Consider the following 27,812-nt stretch of genomic DNA (forward strand, 5'->3'; position numbering starts at 1 on the left):
CGGGTTGAGTAAGTAATGCTGAAATCGCACACGCTGCACTGTCCTCAAGTCAGGCTCTGCGTGGTTTGAGGCTGGCTATTTTGAGGTATGGTCGGGAGAGAGCCAGTTAAAAACCTGAATTGCCTCATTCCCAGGGTGGTCCTTCTCTGTTGAGATTGTGGTCAGTATAGCAGGAGAGCAATTTGCCCAACCTCTCGTATCACTTCCTGTCTGGATGGAGAAGAAAGAGTAATCTTCATTTCTCCCAGTTGCCAGTTTTTACAGCTTCCCAGTAGAGCAGAAGTAGCTTGGAAAGATTTCGAATTTTGTTTTTCACTGGATATGCAAATATGTGTTGAAGAATACTGGTAATGGGCTTGTCTTGGGGTTGTGGAATGAGAAGTAGACTACACATTGTTTTGTACTTGACTTAATAAAGTGAGTGAGAAGGCCAGCAGCCAGGTGGGTCAGAGAGGGTACCTTGGAGCCACGTAGCTATCTTGAGATCAGATCGCTTTTCAAAGACACTGACTTCCTTAGAAAGTCTTATTTTGAGGGTTTCACCAAATTCAGCTCAATATTTAGTTAACACAGACGAATCATTATGGAACATGTTAATTCTGTTTTTCCATTTTTATACAATCAGTCGAACATTTCCTTTCGAAATACAATACTCTTTCAGGTTTTGCTCCGAAGCGGTTTTTTCTAACTTTCTATTTCTATTGCAATATTTTCTGCCGCCCAGACATCACCAGATGGACAGGGACATTTCAGTACCCCCTCCTCCCACCCCCACTCCCCAAGTTCTCACGAGCCACACACACAAGTGCTGAGTTCCGCCTGGCTGCCTGCCTTGGCACAGGCCTTTGATTCCTGAAATGCTAAGAGTAGACCAAAAAAAAAAAAAAAAAATGTTTTTCAGGTGAGCCTGTCCAAGAATGCCTTTTTCCTTAAAAAAAGGAAAAAAAATCCTACTGCTCCCCCTACGCCCTACCCACCCCAAAGCAGTGAAGGCAGATGCAATTCCTGCTCCTTTATGGTTTTCCCTCAATGTCCCCTTATAAATGACATCTCCTGTGTCTGGTGGCCCCACCTCGAGCAAGGTTACTGGGCGTCCGTGGGCCGCATGGTGCGTGGGGACAGCTGGACTCCACATCCACCTTCCTCCTCAGCCCAGTCTGTGGCTTCCATGTCTTCTCCTCAGGTTTGCTGGCTATATCACAGAAATAGCAAAACATGTCAGCCTACTACTGTCTGCAAGTCGGCACTAGTCCAGGGAGTTTCATAGGGGTGTTTTATCGATTCTGTGAGTGCACAGTAGAATGGACGAGCTGAGTGGAACCTCAGGGCCAGGAGAGCCCGTATTCCACCTGTAGCTCCCACAGGAGTCGGGGTCTCGATGGGGCTCACAGAGCAGACACGGTTCAAGGTGCAGTGTGTACTTAACCCTTTCTCCAACACATCCCTCCAGGTTTCTTTTGTGTGCACATCTCTGCAGGAATTTCAGATGTCTGATTTCCTTTGCGTCCTGTTATTGTTTTATGGCTCTGCCTCTCAAAGGGCTGGTGTCAGACCTTGGGTGTGAAAGCCAGTTCATATGGGAGCCTCTTCAGAACAATGTGCTTTCAATAGGAACTTCTCATGAGATGAAAACCATAAAGCAGGCTTCTGAACAAGACTTGTTAAGATACAGTAGCCCATTCTCTGCTAATAAGCTGATTGCTTTCCAGACCTGAAGGGGTGGACCAAGCTGTTTTGCCAAAACAATGGAAAATTAGCTCTGTAAACTTTTACTGCTGCCATATTTTGCACTGGCATTTGTATCTGCACTGTTCCATTGATTGGTTAGAGCTGGAAACAGTTGGAACCAGGGTATTTTTTAAAACCAAAAGGGAGTTGTGAGTCTCACTTGGAGGTGGGCTGGAGACACCTAACAATTTTCTAAATTGTTTCACAAGATTTCCCTGGTTGCTGAAGACCTGTTGGGTGAAATTGCTTGATCTTTTGCTGCTGTCTTCATCTTCCGGGGGATATGAGGACTTTGAATGTAGATGCATGCATGTGTGCTCATTCATGTCCGACTCCCATGGGCTGTTACCATCTCCTTCTCCAAGGTATCTTCCCGATGCAGGGACTGAACTTGTGTCTCCTGCATTGGCTGGTGGACTATTACCACTACACCAGCTGGGAAGTTTGAATGTAGATGGGACAGTCTCAACCTCTTGCAGGAAAAAAACTATACCTCCATCACATAGCATTCAGCTTGGTTAAAAGCTGTGATACTGGTACACAGAGGTGGGACTTCTTCTCAAACTTAATGAACCCTCCAGGCCTCCCCCTTCTCTCTCTTGGATCTGCTCTTCACCTCAATGTGGAAGGCTCCAGGATATCCCTATTTTGAACTAATCTTTTTTTTTTTTTTTAAGACTCCAGGTACTTGTTTTCTGGTTGCTGGAATTTATTTTCACAAAGACCACCACCCCCACCAGCCCACCTCAAATCTCAGATCTCTGAGCAGACATTTGAGCATACAATTTGTCTTTTCTTCCCCTCTGTTTACCCTCCTGCATTTCCTGTCTTCTAATTTCATCCCCAGTCTTCTTGTCTTGCCTGAAACCTAGGGTGGTTCTCCTGCCCCTCAATCCTTGTGTTGCCTTAATCACTAAGGTCTGTGACTTGTGTCGTTTCTGCATCATCTGTTCTGTCCATTCTCTTTGTTGGGTTTCTCTCTCATTCAGGCCTTCAGTGTGTTTTGTCCTTATTATTTTGGCAGCTTGATACCTCTTCCTCTATTGGAGCAGCCTGAATTGTATCACAACTGTTTTTCAGAATCTTCAGTAGCCCCGTTGGTTGACAACAGACACCAATCTCCTTTGCCTGGCATTCTAGGCCTCCTGTGATTTCCCTACAAACTCCCTCTGCCAACTGGCTTCTATTCTTCTTAATCTCCTTTACACACCCTTCTCTCTAGCCAGACCCTCTATCTACCTAGAACCCTTGCAACATCACTGGCACTTTACAGACAACGTGTTGCCTCTCTCACTCTGTGTGAAATACTTTTCCTCCCGTCTTCATTTTCTCTTAATTTATTTGTTCACACTCTGCAACCATTGGTTGAGTTATATCTTTGTGCCAGGCTCCGGCTACATATTAGCTATATGGAGATGATGTACACAGCTCTGGTTCCTACCGTTATGGTCTTTTAAGGGGAGAGTCAGAGGATAAATAAGCCAAGAAACACATATGAATAAAACAGGGTGATGATATGGACAAAATACATCTGATACTTTAAGAGACAGTGAAATAAAGGAGACTGTTTTACTTTTTGTGTTCAGAGAAGGATTTTCCAAGAAGATGATGATTAAGTGATGGTGTGGAAGATAAGAGGAAGAACCATCATGCACAGAGCTGGGAACCTTCTTGGCAGATAGGACAGGGTGTACAAAGGCCTTGAGTCGAGTGAGCGTCAGTCTTAAATGAAGTGAGAGTCTCTGATCCTTCATTTATTGAAGTTTTGTGTGGCTACTGTATTCCTTCTCTTGCCAGGTACCATCAATAGTTGGCTCAGCTAGACTCACGTCCACCTTCCCTGAGCATCTAACACTTTGGTCTTAAAGTACTTCTCCATGTGAGCTCATGTTGAATTCACTGAATGAGTGTCCTTTGAATTCCTTGAGGATAATGATTATGTACCATACATTCCCATTTTACTTCGTGCTGTCTGCCAAAGGAGAGAGACTTGTATCTAACAAAAATTTACAGATTACTTGATGAATTATTTGTTGACCTTGCAAATATAACTCAGAAATTAGCTTGCTTTTAGCCAGTCGTGGAGCTTATCTTGCTGACTCCTTCTCCTGATTACCGACCCTTCTGGACTTGTAGCAGCTTTTCAGTCCTTGGACTTAACCTGCATTTCCACAGAGCGCCTTGTTCTCCAGCTCAAGAGGAGTCTGTGTCAGCTAGTATCCTCTTTCCGTTTCCCAGGGGGTCAGAGATCTGGCACGCTCTGAGGCTCATGCATTGAACTTGGAGTTTCTTCTAGGGTTTTTCCAGTTTTGGCCAGAAACTTGGGTGAGCCAGCGTGTTGGTCAGACCCAGCTGCCCTGTAGGCTCTGGTCTTGAACAGGCCACACTGCTGATTGATGTGGCTCAGCAGTAGGTGGATGGCTGGATGTGGTTGTGAGCCTGGACATTTGTTAAAGAGTTTGAATCAGCCCAATTTACTGGCCCTTTATGTTGGATGAATGTCATGGTAGAAGAAGAAATGAGGCCAAATGTAGAGATATTCATAAATCTCATTTTTTTGTGGGGGGTTCTTTTTTTAAAAAGTGGTTTGGCTGGCTTGCCCAAATGAAATCTTACTTGGAACCCAATCTCTCCCCGCCCCCCTATTTAAAATAAACAGAAGTTGAGTTCTACTGGTTGACTAGGGGCATGAGTTCAAAGCTCCTTCTTTTTGTTTTTTGATTCTGCAGGTACTTATTAAGCACTTATTTTGCCAGGGAGTCGGCAAGGAGCTGAAAAGACGGTTATACACCAGGAAGTTGAGTGACTTCCAGCTCAGAGCGGCTGGTGTGTTCTTCCCACCTTCCACACCACAGGGGCCCCTTGGAACAGAGTTTGCAAACCACAGTCTGTATAAGAACAGTAAAATGAGGACACCTTGTAGGTTATTATCTGACATTTACAAATTAGTGTATTCCCGCTATATTAATAAAAAGTCAAAAGAGTGTTTTTAATTTTTTTTCTCAGTGAACACTTGGAGTAGAGCAGCTGCCATATGCATTTCCCCCTGCCTGGAAAAACTTTCCCTTTTCTTTCAGTCTCTCCTGGCCTATTATGCATGACGTGTCCCTTCCTCCCACTCCCAGCCTAGGACTGTTTTGTTTCTCCAGGTGGACCTTGGTCTTTTGAAAGCAAAGGCTCTCTGAGATTTGAAAAATTTTCTAATTTTAGACTCCAATTAAGATATCATTGGGATTCCTTGGTTGCTCAGCAGTAAAGAACCTGCCTCCAGGTCAGGAGTTGCGGGTTCGATCCCAGGGCCAGGATGATCCCCTGGAGTAGGAAATGGCAACCCACTCCAGTATGCTTGCCTGGAAAATTACATGCACAGAGGAGCCTGGCATGCTATAGTCCCTGGGGCTTCAAAGAGCCAGACACGGCTGAGCAGGCATTCTGTCTCTCTCTACCATGTCATTGGGATTTGGCAGCCTTTTTAAAAATTGGAATATAGTTGCTTTACAATGTTGTGTTAGTCTCTGCTGTTCAGCAGAGTGAATCAGCTATGCATATATACATATATTTCCTCTTTTTGATTTCCTTCCCTTCTAGGTCACCACGGAGCACTGAGTAGAGTTGCCTGTGCTACACAGTAGTTTCTCAGTAGCTATCTGTCTTATACATAGTAGCGTTGGTGTATATCCCAACTCATCCCGCTGCCTTCCCTCCTTGGTATCTTTTGTTCTCTACATCTGTGTCTCTACTTCTTAGCAGCCAATTTTGATTCTTAGACTTGGTGGTCCTCAGTGCTGTTAGTTAAGCCCCCAGAGCCCTGGAACAAATAATGGAAATATGAACTGAGTCAAGAGAACTAGACACTAAGTACTGTTGTACTTGCCATGGGGTACCAGCCTAGTGGCTTGTCTCAGAGTCTTTCCTCATCGGCAACATTACAAGGTTACGGTGAGAATTATGAATAGGGTCAAGAATGTTTTCCACACAGTACCTGAGACACAGCCAGAGCTTACAAAAAATGGACATTTTTCTTACTATGATTTGAGAATCCAAATGAGGACATTTAGGATCTACCCAGTTACATGGCAGAGGAGATGATTCTTCTGTGTGCCTGGTTTCTAAGGTTATTGTTCCTTCTTTACTGTCATTGATCATATTGTCATTGGAGCATCTCTCTGCCATGTTCATAGTTACTTGTTAAAAAAAGGTGCGTGTTCTGGCAGAGATGTTAGCATCTGTTTTTCTGGTACATCTTTATAGACTTGTAGGTATGTTTAGGACCACACATAAAATTCTGTGACCCAGGATAATTCAATTCAATGTATTAATAGCTGAAGACACTTCAGGCTTAATTAGATCCGGTGTAGAATGGGGTTGGGGGCGCTGGTGCGGCATGTAATAGTACTTTCTGGCCAGGTTCCAGCAGGATTCTTTGAGGGCAGAGAGCACAGGGACATGACTGTGAAATACACACAGGCCAGCCTGGCATGCCTCTGGGATGGCCCTATGGGCAGCTACCCCTCCGGCGCTGGTTCATGTCTTCTTTGTACCAGTTTAGAAACATGTCCGAGCATGCCAGTTGGCAGAAGAGGATCCTTGTGTTAGCAAGAGCTTGCAGAAATCCCGGATGCCCTGTAAGTGCAGCACTTTGTGAGGGGAGGCAGAGGGCATACCTTTAGGATTAATGAGTTTTTCCTTGGTGGAAATCCAGGGAGAGTCTCTGTCCTTGCCAAAGGAACATCACCTCCAGGCCTGTGACTTGGATGTTCTGGGCGGCTGGTTGGTCTTGGGGAGGGCGCCAGGAGCCTCCTCCTCATCGTTGGTTGCCTGCTTGGACTTGCAAAAACTCTTTGTGTCTCTCTACTTGCTCATCTGTAAAATGGGCTTAATTTTAATAACAGCCATGGAAGGGAGAACTCATTGGTTTGTATGGATTCCTAAATTCACCTTCAAGAAGCACTTTGAAGATGCGAAATTGTCTCCAAAGGCTTGGAGGTGTTGTAAATGTGTGTGATATGAGGTGTTGCCATCTTACATCTCTGGTTGGGCTGTGACCACCGGGCCGTTGAAGGCTTCAGATTCTGCGGCGGAGTGTTGAGCCCCAGCTTGCACTTCCCTTGCTCTTGATCATGTTTTCTTTTTCTCTGAGGAAGTCATGACTTGTCTTAGATTACACACCAAGACTTCTGTTGGAGTTCTGCTTTGCTGCTCTGTCCAACTGATAGGAAGGAGTGTGTGTGCATGCGTGCATGTGTGGTAACTTCTGTTGGAAGTGAAATGAAACAATTTGAAGATTCACTTAGTCAAGAAAGGCCAATTACCTTTTTTTGTCTTTTGTCTTTTACTGTTAAGTTTGGCCACTAGCTCCTTCCTGGAAGTGTGATAACTCCACAGTCATATCAATTAGCTGCTTTCTTGTGTCATTGGAAAGGCTTGTTGCAACTTGGGTGAGATTTCTTTCTGGTTTTCTTTTCGATTATTTTTCCACACTTCAGTTCATACGAGACAGGTTTTCAGCCCTTTAAGTGGAAACCTGTTCTAAGTTTTGGGCTCTCCTGACCTCACTGGAAGGGTGAGAAGACAGGTGGCGATGAAGGGGAGGGGCTCTGTGCCCTCACTTCTCAAAAGTGTGGTCCCTGGACCAGCAGCATCAGCATCAGTTGGGTGCTTGTTACAAATTCAGAATCTTGGGTCCTCCCACCATCACCACCATCCCAGTTACTGAATCGGTCTGTTTTTACCAAGATCACCAGGTGATTCATATCTATGTTAAGATTTAAGAAGTCCTAGAACATTCTAAATAATTATATATACATTTTCTAATAGGACTCTAACATGTTGCGAGGGAGAATGATTCTGGGTTGAGAAGTTCATGTTTATGCTGATGCGATTCCATGCTCCTTTCTTCCGAAGCGTCTACATTATCACTCCCCTTGATTTCCGACTTCCTTTATGTGTTGTCCTTGACTTGTGTTAGAAAGCTGTGAAGTGTGACTGAAACTAGCAGTGAGTTAATGTTTCCTGTTCCACATCACACCATTAAAACGTCGAAATGTCTCAAAGGAGAAGATGCTGAGGACCCAGATCGCTCAGTGTCTGCAGGCTGCCTTAAGAGCTTGGGCTGGGTGGTTTGAAAATTTCAAGAGGAAACAGCTCATGAAATGATGAAATAGAGAACTGAGGCCGAGTCAGGAGGAGATCAGATTATGACTTGTGCTCCTGACTTGCTCAGATGGAGGTGCTCCATCAGCAGTGCGGGGGCAGGTAGGATGCTAATCACAGGCGGGTGAACAGGGCTTTGGTTTTATTTAAGAGAATTGTGGTAGGTGGGGACGGTTTTACGAGTAAGTCTGCCTTTCTGAGAGAGGGCTTTGGGTAAGTAGCTTGGTGACATCATACCACTTGGATGAAAGAAGACTCAAGCCAGCCTTTCTTTGGGCAGGAGGTCCTGAGACCAGCAACTTCCCTGTTTCGAGGGTGAACCATTCCATTATGCAGGTGTCTCTGTCCTGAGTCTGGCTGGTGACTGATGTTTGCATGTTGCGGTTTTTCTAAAATAGGATGGACTGCAATTTATTGTCGTGCATAGGGGAGATGGCCCTCAGACAATTCATGCATCTTTGGGGAAAAAATGTCAAATTGTATAAATTCAAGATTATTTAGGAAACACATGCAATTTTGGTTGCCTTATTGAATAAAAAGATAACTAGATTGCCCTAGCACAGAGGAAATATTGAAACTATGTGTAACTTTATTCTTTTTTTCTGAAATTATGAACAGGGCATAAATTTACCTCAGGGTAGAGGATGGCATTGCCTTGCTAAATTCACCTCTAATTAGTTTCATTTTTTTATCCTGATGTCAAATTTGAGGAAAATTATATTCATTCACTTTCTCCTACAGTTTCATTCTTCCTTTGCTTACTCTTATGTGATTTTTTTTTCCCCAAAGAATACATTGCTCAGGGGTCTCCTTTAGGAAACACCTGACTTCAGGAGTGATAACAAGTTATCCTTTGGTGCGTCTGACCCTTGCAAATTCATAGCATCCTTTGTGATGTGGGCATTTCTAGGCTTATCTCCAGGGACATCCTAGGATCAGGATTCATGGAATATTGACACTGCAGAGCTGGATGGGAGTAGAAAGCCCTTCTTAGTCCTGTGATTTCACTTGGTGGATCGAAGGCAACAGTTGGGACAGGAGGGAGAAACTTAGATGTATAGTGTTAGTCAACTTGATTTGTACTCACTGTCTGCTCTCCTGATCAGCCTCCACCTTGGGTGGGATCTGGTTTTACACACACATGTAGGTGTAACAGGTACAGTGTTGGTAGATGTACTTGACTCTTGAACAGTGTGAGTTTGAACTGTGCAGATGTGCTTATTCATGGCTTTTTCTCGATAGTAAATGCGCTAGTACTACACGATCTGAGTACTAGAACTGATTGCATTCACAGTGTGGAGGATCCTCTAACATGGAGGTGCTGGTAGTATCAATAAGTGATACACAGACAAACCCCCTAGCTGTTCAAGGGTCAGCCATATGTATTTATGTGTCTTTGAAAAGGTTTGTGTGTCTCTGTCTGGTTGTGTATAAATGTCTGTGACCTTGTACAGACATATACCTTTAGAGATATATACGTGTATGTCGCTGTGTCTATAGGTATGTGTATTATTTAAAAGCATTTTAGGGCATATCATGATAGAAACATTCAGGATCCATTTGTTTAATCTACTACACAGACAAGAACACGAGAACTTTGAGCAGGAAAGTAACTGCATGAAATCCTGGTAGCATTAGACAGCATGGCTGGACTTTCCTCCTGTTTGCTCTAAAAGAGTTTGTTGCCTTCCTTGTCAGCTCTTTATGCAACTGCACATCAGACCCTACACCCTGAGTTTTGCCATATCTGTACATATTTGGAATATAATGTGCTTAATGTTTTCCCTCTAAATTGCTTTTAAAATGTTTACTTATGTATTTTAGTTAATATTTTTCATAAAAGAACATTTCAGAATTTGTCCATTATTGGACAGCCAGTATGATGGTAAACCCTAAAGGAAAGAAAAATGTAAAAATAAATACCTGACTATTAAATATATATGTGTCTGTGTGTGTATGTGAGTGCAGGCGTATTATATCTCCATTTGCCACCTAAAGCCATCCCACGTACCGCCCAGGGCACTGACAGCACACTTGGGGAAGCACTGAGTTAGACCAGAAACCTCCAAATCAGTTTGCAAATGATGTGGCGAGTGAAGAGACCAGGCTGTAAAGGTCACTGCCCTGAGAACACTGCTGGTGCGAGGAACAGGGTCACTGGAAAGCCAGTTTCTCTCTTACCTTTGGATAGCAGGTGTCAGCTACAACCTTGAATGAGATCAGCCTGGTCTTACCCAGAACCTAAAACGTCTTAAACCTCCACTTCAGATTATTTTCTTCTTGGTTCTGCCACAAGGGTAGAAGCTGTAATTTGGGATATGATTTTCCCTTTTCCCTGATGTATCTGTCATTGACTTCTGATTCTTTAGTTCTTACATTAACCTTTTAAACATATATAGAACTGATTTCATAGATGTTTTCTTCATCCTTCACTGAAATTAGCCTTGAGTGAATAACTGGAATAAAATAATAAGATTGTGGTTGCCCCAAATTAATCTTCTGGTTGAGAGTATTCGTGCTATCCATGGATTTGGGATCCAGGGGAGGCATGAGAAAATGTGGTTCTGACAGTTAATAATTTCTTTGGTATTTGGTCTTCCGAGTGGAGGAGAGAATTGAACTCTTTTATCACTTCAAAATAATAATAAAAAAAGAAGCATGAAATTTGCATGTTATATAAAACACAAGATGGAAACACATTGCTGTTTTCTGTCCCTGTCATTTGAACCCAGCTCCCTAAAATGAATGGTGCCTTTAACTTATTGAGCCCAAGAAGGAAAATTCAAGAAAAAATGCTGCTTACCCTTTGCTTTGCTGTGTTTCGTTTTCCTGTGCAGGAGAATATGCAAATTGCCTTTCTATGGATGCTCTGTCACATCCTTGTAAAGGTTCTGTGGGGATCCATGCATCTTGCTGAGTTGAGCCTTGTGCCAGCTTGGAGAGTTGGATTGTTTTTGCTAATAGAGACAGATTTTGTCATTAGAGATACTCAAGTGCAATGCTGCCTGCATTCTTCTGAGTCTCTGGTCACAGAAATCTCTTTGGCTTTAGGTGCAATTCAGTGGAAACACACACACACACATACACAGGCACAGAGAATTTGACTGCGGAGTTGGCAAGAAATATGTGAGCCAAATTTGGCCTGTAGAAATTAACACTGGCAACTTCATGAGTAAAAATTACATGAAAAGCACTCATGAGGGAAGGAAGAAGGGGGAAAAAAAAATCCTGGGATAACAGTGCAACAGACCACATTTCCTATCCAGTCTGTCTTCTCAAGGCTGTTTGTCTAAACAGCATTGCCAGTTTTTCTAAACAGTACTGCTGGTGTCCTCGATCTGTAATATGAAGTGAATTGACTACACGGACCAAATGCTCGTTGAGTTGAGAGTTCCTTTATTTGGCCAAATTAAACCCAACAACCTCAGCTCTGTCCAAACTTGTGCTAGTACAGGGCCAGCTAAGGCGCCTGTCCCCATTTGTAGATGTGTGGAGAAAAATGAAGTGACATGTTAACTGTTTCCTGTCCCTTGGATGAAAAAAAAAAATTAGCTCCACATAAAATTTCGTGAATTTTTGCCTCCGAAAAGGTGGAAATTTAATTCTTTGAGATTGCTTCCCATGTGAAAAAATAATAAATCACAAAGTGCTTCATGTGGTTTTTAGAAAGGTAAGTGTTGGTGGTATAATCTTGTATGGATGGGCCACAATTTTCCTACATAGCAAAAAAAAAAGCGGGGGGGTGGGGTGGGCACAATCCAGAAGCACGGTACTCATTTTTAGGAAGATGTTTGCAGTGGTTTATGGTTTTGGTGCTGAGTCTTACCCCTCTTAGTCCACAAGATCAGATACAGAGATAATTGGAAGTCTAGAATCAATAATGATGGAACACAGCCAGTCTGAAACAGATGCCAGGATAAACCATCTGTAAATTCCATAGTGGGTGGGCTTGGGACTCACAATGTTGATTTGCCTGTGGACCACTGTACCAGCCCTCAGGATGTGTGTCTTGTGTGTGTCTTTTGTGTATCTTTTACATGTATTTGAAGAATTGCTTTGGGCACTTTTTCGAACCTGCTCTAATTTTTGCATATATTGTGAATCCAGTGAATAAGGTTGGACAGTTTTGTTATAGAGAACCAGCACGCCTGCAGTCTGACCTCTGTTCAACAGCATGAGTGATCTTTTCAAAATGCAGTTATGGTTTTGTGCCACTCACCTGTTCACCAAACTGAAGCCCCTTCATTAGTCTCTCACCGCTACTCTTATGATCAAGACACAGTACTATCACAAAATCTGTCCAGTCTTTCTAGTATGAATTCCCTCTCTTCTCATTTTGTGCTGCCCCACCGCCATCCCCTTTTCTTGCTGCAACCACTCTGGTTATGTCTTTGCTTTGATCCTTGGTGCCACAGAGTCTCTGCAAATTCTGCTCCTTCTACCTATTGTGCGCCTCCCTCTCTTCTGCAGTTCAGTTGCTCAGTCGTGTCCAACTCTGCAACCCCATGGACTGCAGCATGCCAGGCCTCCCTGGCCATCACCAACACCCAGAGTTTACCCAAACTCACATCCATCGAGTCAGTGATGCCATCCAACCATCTCATCCTCTGTTGTCCCCTTCTCTTCCTGCTCTCAGTCTTTCTCAGCATCAGGGTCTTCTGAAATGAGTCAGTTCTTCATATCAGTTGGCCAAAGTATTGGAGTTTCAGCTTTAGCATCAGTCCTTACAATGAATACCCAGGACTGATCTCCTTTAGGATTATCTGGTTGGATCTCCTTGCAGTCCAAGGGACTCTCAAGAGTCTTCTCCAACACCACAGTTCAAAAGCATCAATTCTTCGGCACTCAGCTTTCTTTATAGTCCAAATCTACATCCATACATGACCACTGGAAAAACCATAGCCTTGACTAGACAGACCTTTGTCAGCAAAGTAACGTCTCTGCTTTTTAATCTGCTGTCTAGGTTGGTCATAACTTTCCTTCTATGGAGTAAGCGTCTTTTCATTTCATGGCTGCAATCACCAGCTGCAGTGATTTTGGAGCCTCCCAAAATAAAATCAGCCACCGTTTCCCCATCTATTTGCCATGAAGTGATTGGAAGCCATGATGTTAGTGTTCTGAATGTTGAGCTTTAAGCCAACTTTTCCACTCTTCTCTTTCACTTTCATCAAGAGGCTCTTTAGTTCTTCTTCACTTTCTGCCATAAAGGTGGTGTCATCTGCATATCTGAGGTTATTGATATTTCTCCTGGCAATCTTGATTCCAGCTTGTGCTTCCTCCAGCCCAGCATTTCTCATGATGTACTCTGCATAGAAGTTAAATAAGCAGGGTGACAATATACAGCTTTGACGTACTCCTTTCCCTATTTGGAACCAGTCTGTTGTTCCATGTCCAGTTCTAACTGTTGCTTCCTGACCTGCATACAGATTTCTCAGGAGGCAGGTCAGGTGGCCTGGTATTCCCATTCTTGAAGAATTTTCCGCAGTTTATTGTGATCCACACAGTCAAAGGCTTTGGCATAGTCAATAAAGCAGAAATAAATGTTTTTATGGAACTCTCTTACTTTTTTGATAATTCAGCAGATGTTGGCAATTTGATCTCTGGTTCCTCTGCCTTTTCTAAATCCACCTTGAACATCTGGAAGTTCACAGTTCACATATTGCTGAAGCCTGACTTGGAGAAATTTGAACATTACTTTGCTAGTGTGTGAGATGAGTGCAATTGTGCAGTAGTTTGAGCATTCTTTGGCATTGCCTTTCTTTGGGATTGGAATGAAAACGGACCTTTTCCAGTCCTGTGGCCACTGCTCAGTTTTCCAAATTTGCTGGCATATTGAATGCAGCACTTTCACAGCATCATCTTTCAGGATTTGGAATAGCTCAACTGGAATTCCATCACCTCCACTAGCTTTGTTCGTAGTGATGCTTTCTAAGGCCCACTTGACTTCACATTCCAGGATGTCTGGCTCTAGGTGAGTGATCACACCATCGTGATTATCTGGGTCGTGAAGATCTTTTTTGTACAGTTACGTGTATTCTTGCCACCTCTTCTTAATATCTTCTGCTTCTGTTAGGTCCATACCATTTCTGTCCTTTATTGAGCCCATCTTTGCGTGAAATGTTCCCTTGGTATCTCTAATTTTCTTGAAGAGACCTCTAATCTTTCCCATTCTGTTGTTTTCCTTTATTTCTTTGCATTGATCGCTGAGGAAGGTTTTCTTATCTCTCCTTGCTGTTCTTCAGAACTCTGCATTCAAATGGGTATATCTTTCCTTTTCTCCTTTGCTTTTGGCTTCTATTCTTTTCACAGCTATTTGTAAGGCCTTCTCAGACATCCATTTTGCATTTTTGCATTTCTTTTTCATGGGGATGCTCCGTCCATAGTTCATCAGGCACTCTGTCTATCAGATCTAGCCCCTTAAATCTAGTTCTCACTTCCACTGTATAATCATCAGGGATTTGATTTAGGTCATACCTGAATGGTCTAGTGGTTTTCCCTACTTTATTCACCTGTTCTTAAGCTCCCTGCTCAATTGTAAAATCCTGAAGGAATCATTCCTTGATTTCTCTGCCTTTGCCAAAGCCCCCCTTAAACTTTCTCCTGGCCCCATTTCACTTGCTTGTGTGGCATCCCAGTACAGTTTCTAATGTATCTTTGTTTCTATAGTGATTAATCCTAGTCTTCTTACCAGTTCCCACAGGCAAGAGTATAACTTTCTGCGTACTATTTATTGTATTCTGGTCTCTAAACACAATGCCTAGCACGAAGTAGATCCTTTGTAAATACTACTTGGGCAAATGGCTATAGTAGTTGGTCTGTTTTTTCTATTTTGAAACATGCTATAATCTAAAGTTTTGATTATTTTGAGCCCTTTTGAAGTCCTACTTTAAAACCAAACCAAATGGTTTACTATAAACTAAGTGGTTACTCTTTAAGTGGTGTATGTTATCAGTTTTCTAAAGTTGTCTTTATGTTACAGGGCTGAGGTTCTGTATTGTTGTGGGGGTGTGATTCTGTGTTTTGGGTTAGGGCTAGTTTGTGGTCATGATTATTTTATAGTCAAAGACCTCAGCATTAGTTACTAATGCCCATAATGGGGGGAAAAAGAAAAACTAATATTTGAGTTTTTCTCGGATCATTGTTTTCCTAATAATGCCTGCCCCCCACCCTCTCCATCTCTCTCTCTTTCTCTCTAGCTCTTCACTTGGTGTTTTGGGATCATTTATGGCCCCACAATCACGCATAAGCCACTTAACATCGCTCAGTGTCCTTATGTGTGAAATGAGAGAATTGAATTGCATGATAACTAAGTTTCCTTCTGGCTCTGACATTCTAAGTTTTATATGTATAAATACTGACTCTTACATCAAAGACTCAGGTTCAGAAAACTTTTTATGTATACATCCTACAAAGTTTCATGGATGCTTGAAACATTCTTTGTTATCAATAAAGACTTAAAATTATACTCACAATTTACAAATTGAAAAGGTATTATCCTGCTTAAGGATACTCACTCTTCATTGGGATCCTTATGATTTTTCATGAGATTTTATGAAATCAGATGATTACTGAGTAAATAAAAAAATTCTATAGACAAACCAGTTAGGGCCATGCTTGGCTTCTTTCTCAGAGCTTCTGAAATACATGTGTGCCTTATGAATGTCTGGGGGAGGGGCAGTGGTTTAGTATACTTATTTCTGATTACAAACCTATGTCTATGGCCTGGAATGCTAATCTTTAGAATACATGTGTGTATATGTGTTTTGAGGATGGGAGGAGAAGGTGCTGGTACAGATGACTTAAGATATGAATGAAAACATAAGGCTGTATTTCCAAATGCCTGGAATTCTCATAGTATGTGAACATAGTATATTTTGGTAGTACCTTTTATTTTATTTTTTTAATGAGTAACAAGAACAATGAGAAAGTACCAGTAGAATAGAGCATTCTGAAGTAAAACTTGACAGTAGATTACTAACGTGAAGCCAGATGCAGGATTTGAAGACTAACTTATGGTACTATTAGACTTTTCTGCTCCATCAGCCACTACTGTTTAACACTTAGAATGGCTGATCTCAGGCATCATTTTTATCCTGTGCGCTCTGTGACTATTTTATTATCCCTTATCCATTCTGTTGTCATAGGGACATCCAGTCTTTACAAGCAAGGCTCTAAAGAGGTGCCTTTGAAACCCAGGCCTTCAAATTCTTCTTTTGTTCTCCTGGGCCTTCTCGTGACCTCCCCTTTCAACCTTCAACAGAGGGCTAGAGTGTGTCTAGAAGGTTCTCTCTAAGAGCTGCTGTCAGAATAGTCTTTGGAGCAGAGGAAATGCCCCTTTATTTGTCCCACTCTTTCAATGAATGGAAATTAGACCTTAAATCTTATCCAGTGAGTCCTTAAATTGACAGACAAATGCATTGATGGAAAGATAAAGCAGTGGGAACAACATAAAGTGATGTCTGGGGTATAGGATGTGCTGCAGAGCTGGACAGTCCTGAGTCTGGGATGTTCTTGTCTTTCCTGCCAAGGGCCAGGCCCCAGGTAGATGCTGCCCAAGTGCTTCCTGATAAGAAAGTCCCCAGATGGTGTGGAGGCCAAAAATGGGGGTCTATTTAACTTCTGTATTGGAAAACTGATGTAGTGGGTTGTTTATGACAGCAGTTGCCCACTAGAGCCTGGGATCAGGAAATCCCCATCACTTCCCACTGATAGTCTCAGGGAGGTGATTGGAAATTGTTCTAAAACTCTATCTGAAAAGTAGCTAGTCTGCTTATGAAAAGACTTGGATGGTCATCAGGAATGGCAGTTGGGTTCCTTCTCTGTTGACTTTCTTTGGCCTTCTTGGTCAGCATTTCCATTTGGGAGTCGGGCACTTAGCTTTTCACAGAGCTACCGCTGTTGATGGAGGGATATGGTCACGACTTTGAGTATTTCCTTTCTGCGCTGCCTCATTCCTAGCTGTTTGCCCTCTTCTCATCCGTTTCTTTACTCTAATTACATACCTATTTATTTTACAAGGAATAAATGTTGGTCAAAAAAAAGTGGGGTGGGGAGAGGAAGAGAAGAGAACATAAATGTGTGCATGTGTGGTAGGCAATGAGAAAAAAAGTAGATTGTTAATAGTAACATTTTGTGGTATTTCCTTCCATTGTTTTTTCTAGGCATGTGAGTGCACACACCCATATATATTTTCAAAAGTGAGATAGTATTGTGCCTGTGCTTTAGTAGTTGATCTTTTCCCTTTAGAATATATCATGGAGCTTACTCTGATATCTAAGATACAATAGATGACTAAAGATGTATGGCAAACCAAGCTGAGGATATTGTTAATATGTAGCATCTTGGAGTTGGTATATGACTGTTACATGAATTGTCTGTCTTAACTTTTCTGAAAAAGTTGAAGTTTTATTTTCATTAAAAATTGTTGAGGGGGATAAAATCCATTGAGGGATGAGAAGACAAATTAAACAAATAGTAAAGGTGTAGTATATATAGAGTGGACCTCTTGCTATATCCTTAATACAGATGTGTGACTTTACATTTTAGTGGCAGCCCCCAGCATTATCTTATATGGGTGTATTGCCATTATTTTTAGCCAGTTCCTTATTGGTTGGATATTTAGGGTATGTGTGGTGTCGGGGGGGAGGGGGGTGGGGGGTGTTTTAACTAGCTGAATAGCTAGTTTACTTCTTCCCTCCTCTCTCCCTTTCTCTGTGTTTTCAAAGGAAAGGAGCCCTGGATATGAATTTGGGCAGCCTTTCCTATCCATCAGGAGACAAAGCACCTATTGAAATTTCTGTCTTAAGTTTTTACTCTTACTAAATGTGTGGACAGGTGGCACATTAATTCTCCAGTCAGTTTGCCTATATTAAGCAGGACAATATTTTTAATTAGTCAAACATATTTAACCCAAAATGTGTTTATTCTCCATTTTCTTTCTCTTTTAAAATTTGTGTATGCTGTGAGTTGGTTGTCATGGTGTCCAGGTGCTGAATCTGAAGGTGGAGGAGGGGTGGGGTTGATGTACAGTGTTCACAAGATACAAAGGAGGGAGCCCAGTCTCACTTGGGATCACAACCCCCTGTGTGAGACCCACCTTTTATTCCTGTGTCATTTCTTCTATTCTTTACTCAAAGAGAAGATTCGGTTGCATTATTTTTAAGTATTCAGAATGACATCTGTCTTGGTTAACGTTCACTTTTGGGGTAGCTGGGCTTTCTTGTGCTCCATCTGTGATTACCTTTTGCCTTATCTTTCAGTCCTTGGTCTAGGCTCACTTTGACTCTAGCGGCATCTTGTTTTACCCCCTTAACATGGTCATTGCATTAAGAACACGACAGACAAAGCATTGGTGTCCCTATGATCAGAGTGGGAAGTATGACAGACATTTTAGCCCTATAAATCTGCCTTTACCCTGACTGTGTAGATCTTGTGACATTATTGCAAAAGATAGTTTGGGAGGTAGTTATTTAGAACCCTCATGGAATTTCAGGCAAGGCGTTTGATACTTTGGGACATTAAATAAGGGTGCCCAGGTGCAAGGGTCAAGTCTGGACAGCTCCATACCCTGCTAGCCACACTGCCTGCCCCTCCATTCTCAAACCATTTTGAAGTGATTGCCAAGCAGGACAAGAACTGTTACTCCAGGCACCACAGGTTGTTTCAAAGATGATAGGAGGAGACAGGCGCCATTAGGGCAAGAGACTGACTGCTCTGTATTGAAGCACTTCCACTTTCTATAGGAATAAGAACATTCATGGTCAGTTTTGAGAGTTTGCAGCTTTATATATCAGTCACAGTGTTGGGCATTCTGATGAATGTGATCCTACTCTTAATCAATGAGATGGATATTTCGACCCCTGTTCTTCCCTCCCTCAGATTATCCATGACAAATCAAAAGAGATTGAGTGACTTGCCCTGGATCACAACTGTGAGTGGCGAGGCAGAATCAGAACTGAGGTTTCCCTCACTCACAAGCTGGTGCTCGTTTGGTCTTCCTCATCGGAGGAGCCACGAACCCATGCTTTTTTCCTTGGGTCATTCTCTGTAAGAGGCTTTGCCTGCCACATGTCGATATCAGGCAATCAGAAAATATTGTAAAAAGGTCATTCAGTCTCTCCTGTAATTCCTGGACGGATCTGTCTCCTCTGCAGGGCGACCCGGAGTAGATTCATAAACTATAAGTAAATGGGGCAAGGAGTTACAAATTTGTAGAAATCCTGTACATTGTGTTGTGTCAAAATGTAAGCACTTGTACTTAGTCTATGTGAATTTAAAGAATTATTTTGCATCATGTGGTATCTGTCCAGTAACACATCACTTCTACTACATCTTCTATGCATCAAACCATAGAGCCTCTAAGACATGCCCTCAATCCTGCATCTCTTGGAGTAAAAGGCTGGTCATCCTGCCTGTTAATCATGTGAAGCTGCACATGGTAAGGATTAGTATCCCTCAGTTGACTTTCAACAGCAGCAGTGGGTGAGAAAAATAGACAGAGAACCAGCCTTTCTTGAGAAAAAGATGTTTGTTCTGAGAAAAATACATTTATTGCTTTTTTTTTTTTTGCAGAGGGCAGCGATGTGTAGTTCAGTTTTAGAAAAGTCAGGTTTCGAGGAATGAAGCAGACTCTAGTTGAAGTCCTGAATTTTTCCCATGATGCATTCCTCAAAGACTCAAGAAGCATCAATGTCTGCATTTGGAGAAATGTTGTAAAATGTGTTACAGCAGGTTTGGGCATTTATTTGATAATTCTTCTGGGCATATATGCAGAACGTTGAGTTAGTGTATGGGCAGTTTTATGAACACAAATTAATTTTGGGGTACCCAACAATAAAGATGCATCTTTGGTTGAGTGAAGAAGGCTATGCCTCTAATGAGTAAAGTAACATCAGGGGGAAGAAAGAAGTTACAGCAGGAAGCATATTGTACTTTCTTGAAATGGAAAAAAATTTTGAAACGTAAAAATAATAATCTACTCTAAAATTTATAAATCTGTAAGTATCTCAGAGAAACAAACTTTTCACTTAAAAAAAATTGTGGAAAGTGAAATAGGAAAAAAGTATCAACAGTATCTCCAGATCTCCTTTCAAGACTCTAAATTATTTGAATTTTTGAAATGGAAAATAACTTACAGGAATAATTAGCATTATTATGTGCCTGACATGGTGCTTACTTTAAGTCCCTAATTGTATTGTCACTAAAACTCTTGAGTGGTGAAGCCCTATAACTGACCATCTTTTATAGCCATGGGAACCAAGGCCTAGAAAGGTGAGATTTCTTACTGAAAATACATAGTTTTTTACCAGAGAAACTGACACTTGAACCCAGGCAGTCTGACCCCAGAGTTATGGTACCTAACTGCTAGATCATATTGTTTTTTCAAGGTTTTTGTTTTAGTTTTTCCTTATACTTGTTTCATATTAGCCTGAAATCACCCCCTCCCCCTGCTTTTTTTTTTTTTTTAAAGGGAATTAGCTCAGACTTCAGAGAAGGCAATGGCACCCCACTCCAGTGCTCTTGCTTGGAAAATCCCATGGACGGAGGAGCCTGGTGGGCTGCAGTCCATGGGGTCAGGAAGAGTCAGACAGGACTGAGCAACTTCACTTTCACTTTTCACTTTCATGCAAAGGAAATGGCAACCCACTCCAGTGTTCTTGCCTGGAGAATCCCAGGAACGGGGGAGCCTGGTGGGCTGCTGTCTATGGGGTCGCACAGAGTCGGACACGGCTGAAGTGACTTAGCAGCAGCAGCAGCTCAGACTCAGCCCCTTTTCATTGGAATGATAGACGAGCCTCAGTATAATTGTACTACTATAGATTAATGTGCTTCTTGGCCTAGTGCCTGCTGAAGGCAACATTTAGGCTGTTGTATTGGCACATTCATTCATTCATTCATTCGCTTGTTACTTTGTTCCCTCAGTAAATTTATCAGTGTCAGTTACATTCCAGGTCCTGTCTCACATGTTGGGTATACAGCTGTGGACAGAATCATTCCCTGGTCTTAGGGTGCTTTCATCCTAGTAGAGAAGACAGAAACCAAATTAAGTGTATGTTTCATGGTGGTAAGTGATAGAGAGAAAGTAATTCCGGGGCAGGAAATGGAATGGGGTGTGTGAGTGAAGGGTGTATGATTTTTACATTAAGGAAGAAAAGGACAGTGAGACCTGAGGGGGCCATGCAGAAGCTTAGGGGAAGGGCATTTCAGGAGGAGAGCAGCAAGCGCAAAGGCCCTGTGATGAGAACCCACTCACAAGAAAAGCCTCCCATTTATATTAATCTTACATATATAATATGTATATATAAATATGACATATTTCTTCCTGATTGAACTATCACCCATTTCTCTGGGGAATATCAGTGTCAATCTGTATTAAATGAGAAGGTGCCAGATAATGTAAACATGGCACTTCTGGTTTCAAAGATTTAGTCAACATGGAATGGAGCCTGAAAGATTTGTTCAGTGATTCTGCCTCTGAGATACATCCTTTTGTAGCCAAATGTGTGGTTTATTTTTAGTTGGCTGTAGTCTTATCATGGAGAAGGCAATGGCACCCTACTCCAGTATTCTTTCCTGGAAAATTCCATGGATGGAGGAGCCTGGTGGGCTGCAGTCCATGGGGTCGCTAAGAGTCGGACACGACTGAGCGACTTCACTTTCACTTTTCACTTTCCTGCATCGGAGAAGGAAATGACAACCTACTCCACTGTTCTTGCCTGGAGAATCCCAGGGACGGGGGAGCCTGGTGGGCTGCTGTCTATGGGGTCGCACAGAGAAGGACACGACTGAAGTGGCTTAGCAGTAGCAGTCTTATCATAGATATTAGAAACCGAGTTTCTGTATGTTCTACTGTGCAGTGATTATGAGAGGATAAGAACTGGTCTCCCTGTCTTTGGTTACCCATTTAGAGCAAATAAAAAGAATTGCCTTTATGATTTGAAAATGAGTAGCTGTTACATCATGGCAGAGTAAAACATCCTTGAACTGTTTTAAAGTCTTACCGAAAAGGTTCCTCATTAGTCAATAAAATATCAGATGCTATATACTTTAAATTTACTTTGCAACACCATTGCCAGCTGTTGGTATCAATCCACAGGAAATTATATTTTCTTGAGGAAAAGTCTTCTCAAATCCACAATTTCTTGCTGGACATTCATAGCAAAATGTTTATGTAAAACCCTTGTGAATGCACATATGGTGACAGTTCTGTGAAAGCCTGATTAGCTGGTCTTCAACTTGCTGGATTATTACTTTAAAAAAAAAAAAATATATATATATATAAATAAACCATCCTTTTCAGTTAAGGGGGATATAAAGGCATCAGAAACCCTCTCATACCATTACATTTCTGATATCGCTCAACATGGGGTAAACAGTTAAATTGATTTGAGTATGAATTGTCTCCAGAATACTTCCTTTCTGCTTGGCAGCCCTATGTAGAAATTTCTGCCTGTTGCAAATCAAAAGTCTTCAAGTCGCCAACTCCCCTGAAGAAAGGTTTTGATAATCAAGCCATTGTCAGACCCTGAGCTCTGCTGCATGGCACTGGGAGCCTCTGGAATCCGTTGATTGTAGCTGTCGGAAGGCGGTTGTTGGCAGCTGTGAGCACCCCTGCTTGAGTATTTCCTTTTCTGACCAGGAAGAAGAGGACAGTGATCAAGCAGAGGGTCTCAACAGAGATCTTAAATCACCAGGTAACATGAGAATGGATGCATCCAGGCTATCAGGGAAGCGGGCTCAAAGCTCCAGGAGTGCACAGAGACCGATAATTCTTGTATGAACACCTAGATGACTGGTGACCTTCTCCTTAAGGATTAAACAGGACCCAAGTTAATTGATGCTAATGGGACATACTGAAATGGAGATATTTTTGGTCTCTTTTTTTGCTATTTATGATCTGCTGGCAGGAATATTTCACGACATCAAAGACATGGCAGAAAGCAAGAAAATGTATATATATACATATATATATGTACACACACACATATCTTCCATATCTTACAACCCTGCTATCACATATGGCCTTTGCGGACAGAGCATTGTGTGTTGTTTAGTCTTGGAAACTCTTTTAAAGATAGGATGTCATTTACAATCTTCAGGCCATATGTTTACTCAGACTTAAGAAACACGGGCTAATCTTTTTCTATTTTGAGGAGTAATAAATTGAAAAGATAATTACATAATATGGTGCATAATGTAACTCTGGCTTGAGCCATATGTGTTTAATTTTAGAGAAACATGCGTGATGACAGGTTATGAAAGGATGAAACTATTTTAGTCATTTTAAGGATTAGAATCATGATTTCTTTCTTTTTTTTTTTTTTAAGTAAGTGTCCCTTATTTCTCCCCACCTCCTCAACAAAACAACCCAATACACAAACCCAATGAAAAACACCCTCCTGAAAGCGGTTTGTTCCTGTGGTGACCACTGGCAAAGAAGATTCAAGTTTGAGGGCGTATTATCCCCAGGTTCTTCTACAGTTCCACGCAGGGTTCCGTGTGCTGAGAGTGGGTGCCATACAGTTTCTACTGCAGGAGCAGAGTGGAGTGGCTGTATTTAGAATCCAGCAGAAATTGTTCATGTGAATATCCAATTAGAAGCCATTCTGGTTATCTCTTTCCTAATTAAACTTGATAGGATATCTGATATAAAATGCTGTGGCGGGAGAAATGTGAGATCCTTTCGTTTCTTTCTTCCAGAGATGTCTCTTGAGCACCTTTTGTGCTTCAGCCACTGTGTTGTGGTGGTTCAGTCACTAACTTGTGTCCCGACTCTTTGTGACCCCACGGACTGTGTAGCCCGCCAGGCTCCTCTGTCCATGGGATTTCCCAGGCAAGAATACCAGAATGGGTTGCCACTTCTCTCTCTAGGGATCTTCCCGACCCAGGGATCAAACTCACGTCTCCTGCACTCAGGCGCCTCCTTTACCACTGAACCACCAGGGAAGCCCCTGGACTGTTACTCTTGGTACCTAAGTCAAATAAGATATTCCCCTTAAAACTATTAAGTGAGCAAGAGGCTGATATACCAAGACCACATTTCAGGTCATCTTTAGAATGTACTCCTTTATCCATGATTCCGGCCTAGAGGTAAAATTTTCAGGTGTGGTAGGCAGTGTAATGCCGCCTGAAGATACCTGCTTCTGGATCCCTAGAGCCTGGGAATACATTATATGGCAAAGGGGAACTAGATTTATAGATGAGATTAAAATTGCTAATCACCTGACCTTGCATGTGGAAGATTATCCAGGATTATCACAGTGGACGCAGGGTCATTGTCAGTTCAGTTCACTCGCTCAGTTGTGTCCATCTCTTTGTGATCCCATGGACTGCAGCACGCCAGGCTTCCCTGTCCATCACCAACTCCCGGAGTTTACTCAAACTCATGTCCATAGAGTAGGTGATGCCATCCAACCATCTCATCCTCTGTCATCCCCTTCTCCTCCCGCCTTCAATCTTTCCCAGCATCAGGGTCTTTTCTAATTAGTCAGTTCTTCACATCAGTTGGCCAAAGTATTGGAGTTTCAGCTTCAGCATCAGTCCTTCCAATGAACACCCAGGACTGATATCCCTTAGGATGGACTGGTTGGTTCTCCTTGTAGTCCAAGGGACTCCCAAGAGTCTTCTCCAACACCACAGTTCAAAAGCATCAATTCTTAGGCCCTCAGCTTTCTCTATGGTCCAACTCTCACATCCATACATGACTACTAGAAAAAATATAGCTTTGACTAGATGGAATTTTGTCAGCAAAGTAATGTCTCTGCTTTTTAATATGTTGTCTAGGTTGGTCATAGCTTTTCTTCCAAAGAGCAAGCCTCTTTTAATTTCATGGCTGCTGCCACCATCTGCAGTGATTTTGGAGCCCCCCCAAATAAATTCTCTCACCTTTCTGTTGTTTCCCCATCTATTTGCCATAAAGTGATGGGACTGGGTACCATGATCTTAGTTTTATGAATGTTGAGCTTTTAAGCCAACTTTTTCACTCTCCTCTTTCACTTTCATCAAGAGGCTTTTTAGTTCCTCTTCACTTTCTGCCATAAGGGTGGTGTCATCTGTATATCTGAGGTTATTGATATTTCTCCCGGCAATCTTGATTCCAGCTTGTGCTTCATCCAGCTCAGCGTTTCTCATGATGTACTCTGCATATAAGTTAAATAAGCATGGTGACAATGTACAGCCTTGATGTACTCCTTTCCCGATTTGGAACCAGTCTGTTGTTCCATGTCCAATTCTAACTGTTGCTTCTTGACCTGCATACAGATTTCTCAGGAAGCAGGTCAGGTGGTCTGGTATTGCCATATTTTAAAGAATTTTCCACAGTTTATTGTGATCCACACAGTCAAAGGCTTTGGTGTAGTCAGTAAAGCAAAAATAGATGTTTTTCTGGAACTCTCTTGCTTTCTCAGTGATCCAACAGATGTTGGCAATTGATCTCTGGTTCCTCTGCCTTTTCTAAATCCAACTTGAATATCTGGAAGTTCATGGTTCACATATTGTTGAAGCCTAGCTTGGAGAATTTTGAGCATTACTTTGCTAGCGTATGAGATAAGTGCCTTTGTGTCGTACTTTGAACATTCTTTGGCATTGTCTTTCCTTGGGATTAGAATGAAAACTGACCTTTTCCAGTCCACTAGCCACTGCTGAGTCTTCCAAATTAGCCAACATACTGAGTGCAGCACTTTAATACCATCGTCTTTTAGGATTTGTTAACTGGAATTCCATCACTACCACTGACTTTGTTCATAGTGATGCTTCCTAAGGCCCACTTGACTTCTCATTCCAGGATGTCTAGCTCTAGGTGAATGATCACACTGTCGTGATTATCTGGGTCATGAAGATCTTTTTTGTATAGTTTTTCTCTGTATTCTTGTCACCTCTTCTTAATATCTTCTGTTTCTGTTAAGTCCATACCATTTCTGTTTTTTATTTTTCCCATCTTTGCCTGAAATGTTCCCTTGGTATCTATAATTTTCTTGAAGAGATCTCCAGTCTTTCCCATTCTATTGTTTTCCTCTATTTCTTTGCATTGATCACTGAAGAAGGCTTTCTTGTATCTCCTTGCTATTCTTTGGAACTCTGCATTCAGAGGCTTATATTTTCCCTTCTCTTTTTTGCCTTTAGCTTCTCTCCTTTTCTCCTTATAGTATCCTTAAAAGTTGAAGCGGGAGATTGAAGGTATAGAAAAAAGGGATGGTAGAGGGAGAAGGGCCTGTCCAGTGTACCTGACTTTGAAAATGAGAGATGGAACCACATGCCCAGGAATGCAGGCAGCCTCTAGAAGCTAGAATAGACAAGCAAGGAAGCAGATATTTTCCTGTGGCCTATGGAAGAACACAGACCTTCCAAGCTTCCTGGTTTTATCCTGGTGACTCATTTTGGACTTATGACCTGCAGAACTGTAAGACTATAAATGTGTACATTGTTAATCCCTATTCGATGGTAATTTGCTATAGTAGCAGGAAGAAACTAACACATTGGAGAAGAACCACACTCCTGGCGTTAGATAGTGACTAGAACAGTTGTTCTTAAGCATGACTGTACCTGGAACTTTCGAAATGCTAATACCTAGAGCCTAGATCCCAGAGGGTGGTCTAGGTGTGAGAATTTTGCAAGTTCTCCCAGTGACTCATATGTACAACCAGGGAGGTGAAACACTGGTTTAGGGGATAGCTTTGGCCTCAGGTAAACCTGGTTTCCTTTTTAGCATCAACTTGGACCAGCTGGGTGAGTGAGCAGGTTACTCTTAGCTTCAGATTCCCCAGCTGTAATATGGGGTTGTGGGGATTTTCTACCTTGGGTTTCAGGATCCTGGCACGTGAAAGGGACATTTGTTTCTGGCATGGTGTTTACTCCATAAAGGGAAGCTGTTGCGGTGGCTGTGTGATCACGATTTGGACACACCCAGCTAGCTCCCTGATGAGTTAACAGTAGACACAGAGCCTGGCTGACTTACATGCCTTGTGCTCACAACTGCCTTCCGAGGTCGAGTCTGTTAGGAGACCCATTCCACGGAGTGTCGAGAGGATCAGTAAAGTTAGGTAGCTTTTCCATAGTGGCACAAGTAGTAAACCCTGGAGTCTGATCTTGAACCAACGTCCTGCTCTGAGTTGAAGGCTGTGTCTACTTGCCCCTGGGCAGACACCCAGGTAAGGCTTGCTTGGTGGGCAGCATTGGAGGATTTTGGAAGCTGGCGGCGTCAGACTCTTAGCCTTTGGAGGCATTTCACAAACCATTACCTGCATCAGCCCTCAGCCTGAGGGTGGCACTTTGTATCAGATTCAGTCTCTGCATGATAAACCATACTGCCCTGTTGCCTGCCGTCAAGGCACAGGAGGTTGAAAGCCATGGGAATGATGATTCTTAATGGTTATAGGCTGTTTGCCTCTGTCTGCCATTTAATCTAATCTTGGGTTCAGTTGATACTATTGATTAGGTTCTTTTCAAAACTGTATGCCGTGTATGGGGCTTCTCTGCATGGGGTAAAATGTTATTCTTCTCATATGTGAGTTGAGAAGAAAAGGTGAAAGTATACAATTAATTTGCCTGCACTTTCTTGCAAATTGTATGCTGGATTTCTGTGAAATGCCGTATGGAACAATAATCCAAGCAAATTATTGTTATTTACTGTGACTTTTACCTGCATATTTAAAGTCAACAATTATGTTTCCTTTCTGTACTTAATGGCCTTTGTACAACATTTTTAGAAACCTGGTCAATTGTCAGTAAGAAAACCTGCACTTTGACCCCATGATTCTTAGGGAACAGGTTAACAATATCAGGCCTAACAATCAGGTCTGGTTTCAGAAAGAATTCACCCAACTCATCGCGGCACCCTCAGCCATCCTTTCCTTTGAATAAATTAATCATAGGCCATTGTTCTAAGTCTTATATTTTGGAAAACACAAGGTCTCTTGTCATGGATATTATTGTTA

The 27,812-nt window shown here is 42.1% G+C and overlaps 1 protein-coding gene across 36 annotated transcripts in view; it reads left to right on the forward strand.

The window, feature by feature from the left end:
* Positions 1-27,812, forward strand: part of FOXP1 (forkhead box P1) — a 721,956-nt gene that overhangs the window by 255,305 nt on the left and 438,839 nt on the right. The gene's annotated exons all lie outside the window — the stretch shown is intronic.

Source organism: Bos grunniens, chromosome 22 (genome assembly GCF_055505025.1).
Source record: "Bos grunniens cultivar Pamir isolate PY7600 chromosome 22, Bosgru_T2T1.0, whole genome shotgun sequence".
NCBI lineage: Eukaryota > Metazoa > Chordata > Mammalia > Artiodactyla > Bovidae > Bos > Bos grunniens.